General features: G+C 39.5%; 2 long non-coding RNA genes across 2 annotated transcripts; both read left to right on the top strand.

Annotated features, from left to right (window-relative positions):
* The first annotated feature begins 292 nt into the window (after positions 1–292).
* On the top strand, positions 293–1,084 carry LOC145895334 (uncharacterized). Its single transcript, XR_014401616.1, has 3 exons — positions 293–313; positions 370–514; positions 943–1,084. It is a non-coding gene; the product is annotated as an uncharacterized LOC145895334 (long non-coding RNA).
* A 2,477-nt stretch (positions 1,085–3,561) lies between these two features.
* LOC145895356 (uncharacterized) lies at positions 3,562–4,304 on the top strand. The gene is made up of 3 exons (XR_014401621.1): positions 3,562–3,582; positions 3,639–3,783; positions 4,163–4,304. It is a non-coding gene; the product is annotated as an uncharacterized LOC145895356 (long non-coding RNA).
* The last annotated feature ends 1,696 nt before the right edge of the window (positions 4,305–6,000 follow it).

Raw genomic sequence — 6,000 nt, 5'->3', positions numbered from 1 at the left:
AATGCAGAGAGCATATTTTTGTGGTTGCAACCCTGGTTACAGGAAAATTAGGATTAATATTTAGACAAATTGTTCTTTGTAACCTCTTCCTCCCGCGAGATACACGATAATGTTGGCAAGCTGGAACAGATTGTGCAGCCAACAGCGGAAATCCCATCAGAGGAAATAAAGTCCCAGGAATTCGCGTAATCATTTCAACTTCACGGAAGTTTATCAGGAATTTTGAAGTAAATTGGTGGGAAGTTTTCAGTGAAACGTTTATAAAAGTAAAGGTTGACAGGGGATTGGACAGTTTGTATCGGACAACAGATCGGTAAGTGAGCTTATTCACTCGCAACTCCATCGACGTCTAATACTTACTATTTGCAGAACATGAACAAGCTTCTTCTCATTCTTGGACTTCTTCTCGTGGCCAGCACGGTCAGCGAAGGTTGGCTTTGGTCTCGTAGGAGATACTACGCCAGGCGACGACGATACTACGCCAGGCGACGACGATATTATGACCAGCAAGAAGGTAAGTTTTCATCGCCACAATGCACATCTACAGTGCACATCTACAGTGCACACTTACAGTGCACATCTACAGTGCACACTTACAGTGCACATCTACAGTGCACATCTATAGTGCACATCTACAGTGCACATTTACAGTGCACATCTATAGTGCACATCTACAGTGCACATCTACAGTGCACATCTGCAGTGCACATCTATAGTGCACATCTACAGTGCATATTTTCCAGTCAAGCAATGCCAGTTTATTGACATTTCGTGCTGATGTACCGCCTCCATATTGAGAGATACGACTACGAAAATCCAATAACGAATTAACGGAACTTACTGCAAAAATATCACTGAAATTTACTGTTTCATATGACGTATTATTTATGTTCGTTTCTTACAAAGAACTCCCGAATCAAAATCTTTTTGTTTTCTTCACAGCTGAGACTGATAACAAGCCCCAAGAAGATGAAATACCGGATGAGCTGAAAGAACTTCTCAGTCATTAATATCGACATGGAATCAAAAATGACTTTTTGTTTCGTTATGAAAACAAAATAAATTCACTTCTTGCACCTGAAAATCCTCTGCTTGATTTCTGGTTTCTGTTGAGATTTAGTTTCTGTTTCTGCAAGATAAATTTGGCCACAGTTATTAAGTTTAATTTTGAAAATAATTGTTACAATTTCGGTTTGATGACGTTTTCCAAAATAGTTTTGGGTTGACTTAAACTCCTACAGCGCGTTTGAAATAATACAGGAGGTTCTAAAGAATCGAGGGCGCTGGGAAATGTGGGTAGTTCAGCATTTAGCGGCTACAGCGTTATGCTAACTATGGTAATAAGTGAAAGTTATACATTACGATTCTAGTGTAAATCAAAGTGTAAGAAAATAAACGTATTTAGGAGGGCGGTGTCCAAAACCACTATATGCCGAATATTCCCAACCAATATCATAGGAAGTTTGTTAAACAGATACGTTTGGATCAGCTTAAAGTAAAGAAAACCAATTCACAAAACTAGAAATCAATCCACAATCTCATTCACAACTCATCAACTTTTACAATTATTTTTTCTGTAGTTCAGTCGGTGGAGCGTTGAGTAAGCACAGGGTTGTGAGTTCAAATCTCACCGGAAGCTTGATTTTTCAGATCTCGCCTGTACTTCGGGAAAAGTGCCTGATCAAGCTGCAATGCCAGTGAACCTGTATAATGATCTGTATACGATAGCTGAGACCGTCAAGTCAGGACCTTCGCAGTTATGGCGATTCTGCCTTGCCATGTGGCAGCAAGATGCGTTACTGTATTCTATTAGTCTGTTCTTCTGGCACATTAAAAACGTAACTTGTATTAACTGACGTTTCGCCTGTTATCCAGCAAGGCTTTCTCAGGGTAATGATACAGGTACAGCACACAACTAACACCAAGAAAACGAAACAAACGAAAAAATAACGCTAACACCGCTTGTAAAATCACGTGATGTTATTGAAACACATTATGCCTGGAAGCAACAGAAACATCATGCAATTCTGCGTTCTTTTGTTCCGTTTTGCCCTCTACAAGTTTGTAAAAAGCTAAAATGCAGCGAATTATCCATCAGTGAAGCCGAAACGATTGTTGTCTTGCATGTGCGAATGTCACTTTGCAGCTGTTGTTTCAATGCAATTCTAAACTTTGTCATCTTGCGGTTTCGTATTTTATGTTCACACATTTCTAACCACTGTGAATGTTGACGACGAAATCCCGAAATTTTTCGAGTATGGAAATTCACGAAAGCAGTGGAAACAGATTTATTCGTGAGTGGATCTTCCTACCTTGTGTTCAGACCGAGGACCCCAACTTTCTGCAGGACAAGTTTAGCGTGGACACTTAGGTTTACGGACTGGATTGCAACTTGCACCAAATTAAAGGCATTGCACATACTAAAGATTTTGTATTTCTAAGCGTAGCAATGACAAATATAGGTGGCTGGGTTAAGTGCTGCATGCATGGAACGTGCATTTAGTGGCCACAGCGGCTATGCAACCTATGGCATCAGGTGGAATGGAATTTATACATTACGATTCTAGTGTAAATTAAAGTGTAAATAAAAGTGAACGTATACAGGAGGGCGGTGTCCAAAATCACTATATGCCGAATATTCCCAACCAACATCATAGGAAGTTTGTTAGTTCTGCATGCAGGGAACGTGTGCCATCCTTAAATTAAGTAAACATATTTGTTCACTATGTATAAACCGGTTGTAAATAACCCACAGTCACGTGGTTGGAGGTTACTTTAGATGAAAAGGTCGCCACAGAGAATTTATATTGAAATTATAAAATTTGTTCGATCTGTGCGGGAAATAAGTTGAATCTGGAATTATTTTGCGCACTTCTAAAACTTATAGCTAAGGGATTCAAACTTTGTTTCGTAAAAGTTTGGCTTTACTGTGGAACTCTAAGCTTGAAACTTCCAGAATAAACGCAATATCCTCAGCTTCTTTCCTGGATATCCTAATTTTGCTTCAATCCATGTTGGCAGAATTCGAAGATTAGTTTTGTTGTTTTTCCTGCGTGGTTGCATCACCACGACAGCCACAATATTGCTGAAAGAAACCCAGTCATTTTGCACACACATGTGGTTTATTGTAGACAGGGTAGCGTTACATTAGTTCTAAGATTTCTGTTTATTTTTACAAGCAGTGTCTTGGAAGATACAAATCTGCTTATTTCTGTAAACGTGCCTGTTTCTGACTTACGTCATCACATACAAATAACTTTCGGCATCAAAATGCAGAGGGCATATTTTTGTGGTTGCAACCCTGGTTACAGGAAAATTAGGATTAATATTTAGACAAATTGTTCTTTGTAACCTCTTCCTTCCGCGAGATACACGATAATGTTGGCAAGCTGGAACAGATTGTGCAGCCAACAGCGGAAATCCCATCAGAAGAAATAAAGTCCTAGGGATTCGCGTAATCATTTCAACTTCACGGAAGTTTATCAGGAATTTTGAAGTAAATTGGTGGGAAGTTTTCAGTGAAACGTTTATAAAAGTAAAGGCTAACAGGGGATTGGACAGTTTGTATCGGACAACAGATCGGTAAGTGAGCTTATTCACTCGCAACTCGATCGACGTCTAATACTTACTATTTGCAGAACATGAACAAGCTTCTTCTCATTCTTGGACTTCTTCTCGTGGCCAGCACGGTCAGCGAAGGTTGGCTTTGGTCTCGTAGGAGATACTACGCCAGGCGACGACGATATTACGCCAGGCGACGACGATATTATGACCAGCAAGAAGGTAAGTTTTCATCTCCACAGTGCACATCTACAGTGCACATCTACAGTGCACACTTACAGTGCACATCTACAGTGCACACTTACAGTGCACATCTACAGTGCACATCTATAGTGCACATCTACAGTGCACATTTACAGTGCACATCTGCAGTGCACACCTACAGTGCATATTTTCCAGTCAAGCAATGCCAGTTTATTGACATTTCGTGCTGATGTACCGCCTCCATATTGAGAGATACGACTACGAAAATCCAATAACGAATTAACGGAACTTATCACTGCAAAAATATCACTGAAATTTACTGTTTCATATGACGTATTATTTATGCTCGTTTCTTACAAAGAACTCCCGAATCAAAATCTTTTTATTTTCTTCACAGCTGAGACTGATAACAAGCCCCAAGAAGATGAAATACCGGATGAGCTGAAAGAACTTCTCAGTCATTAATATCGACATGGAATCAAAAATGACTTTTTGTTTCGTTATGAAAACAAAATAAATTCACTTCTTGCACCTGAAAATCCTCTGCTTGATTTCTGGTTTCTGTTGAGATTTAGTTTATGTTTCTACAAGATAAATTTGGCCACAGTTATTAAGTTTAATTTTGAAAATAATTGTTACAATTTCGGTTTGATGACGTTTTCCAAAATAGTTTTGGGTTGACTTAAACTCCTACAGCGCGTTTGAAATAATACAGGAGGTTCTAAAGAATCGAGGGCGCTGGGAAATGTGGGTAGTTCAGCATTTAGCGGCCACAGCGTTATGCTAACTATGGTAATAAGTGAAAGTTATACATTACGATTCTAGTGTAAATCAAAGTGTAAGAAAATGAACGTATTTAGGAGGGCGGTGTCCAAAACCACTATATGCCGAATATTCCCAACCAATATCATAGGAAGTTTGTTAAACAGATACGTTTGGATCAGCTTAAAGTAAAGAAAACCAATTCACAAAACTAGAAATCAATCCACAATCTCATTCACAACTCATCAACTTTTACAATTATTTTTTCTGTAGTTCAGTCGGTGGAGCGTTGAGTAAGCACAGGGTTGTGAGTTCAAATCTCACCGGAAGCTTGATTTTTCAGATCTCGCCTGTACTTCGGGAAAAGTGGATGATCAAGCTGCAATGCCAGTGAACCTGTATAATGATCTGTATACGATAGCTGAGACCGTCAAGTCAGGACCTTCGCAGTTATGGCGATTCTGCCTTGCCATGTGGCAGCAAGATGCGTTACTGTATTCTATTAGTCTGTTCTTCTGGCACATTAAAAACGTAACTTGTATTAACTGACGTTTCGCCTGTTATCCAGCAAGGCTTTCTCAGGGTAATGATACAGGTACAGCACACAACTAACACCAAGAAAACGAAACAAACGAAAAAATAACGCTAACACCGCTTGTAAAATCACGTGATGTTATTGAAACACATTATGCCTGGAAGCAACAGAAACATCATGCAATTCTGCGTTCTTTTGTTCCGTTTTGCCCTCTACAAGTTTGTAAAAAGCTAAAATGCAGCGAAATATCCATCAGTGAAGCCGAAACGATTGTTGTCTTGCATGTGCGAATGTCACTTTGCAGCTGTTGTTTCAATGCAATTCTAAACTTTGTCATCTTGCGGTTTCGTATTTTATGTTCACACATTTCTAACGACTGTGAATGTTAACGACGAAATCCCGAAATTTTTCGAGTATGGAAATTCACGAAAGCAGTGGAAACAGATTTATTCGTGAGTGGATCTTCCTGCCTTGTGTTCAGACCGAGGACCCCAACTTTCTGCAGGACAAGTTTAGCGTGGACACTTAGGTTTACGGACTGGATTGCAACTTGCACCAAATTAAAGGCATTGCACATACTAAAGATTTTGTATTTCTAAGCGTAGCAATGACAAATATAGGTGGCTGGGTTAAGTGCTGCATGCATGGAACGTGCATTTAGTGGCCACAGCGGCTATGCAACCTATGGCATCAGGTGGAATGGAATTTATACATTACGATTCTAGTGTAAATTAAAGTGTAAATAAAAGTGAACGTATACAGGAGGGCGGTGTCCAAAATCACTATATGCCGAATATTCCCAACCAATATCATAGGAAGTTTGTTAGTTCTGCATGCAGGGAACGTGTGCCATCCTTAAATTAAGTAAACATATTTGTTCACTTTGTATAAACCGGTTGTAAATAACCCACAGTCACGTGGGTGGAGGTTACTTTAGA

Source organism: Ascidia mentula, chromosome 3 (assembly GCF_947561715.1).
Source record: "Ascidia mentula chromosome 3, kaAscMent1.1, whole genome shotgun sequence".
NCBI classification, from domain to species: Eukaryota; Metazoa; Chordata; class Ascidiacea; order Phlebobranchia; family Ascidiidae; genus Ascidia; species Ascidia mentula.
Note: the sequence above shows the minus strand (reverse complement) of the source record. Positions and strands in the feature narration are given on the sequence as shown.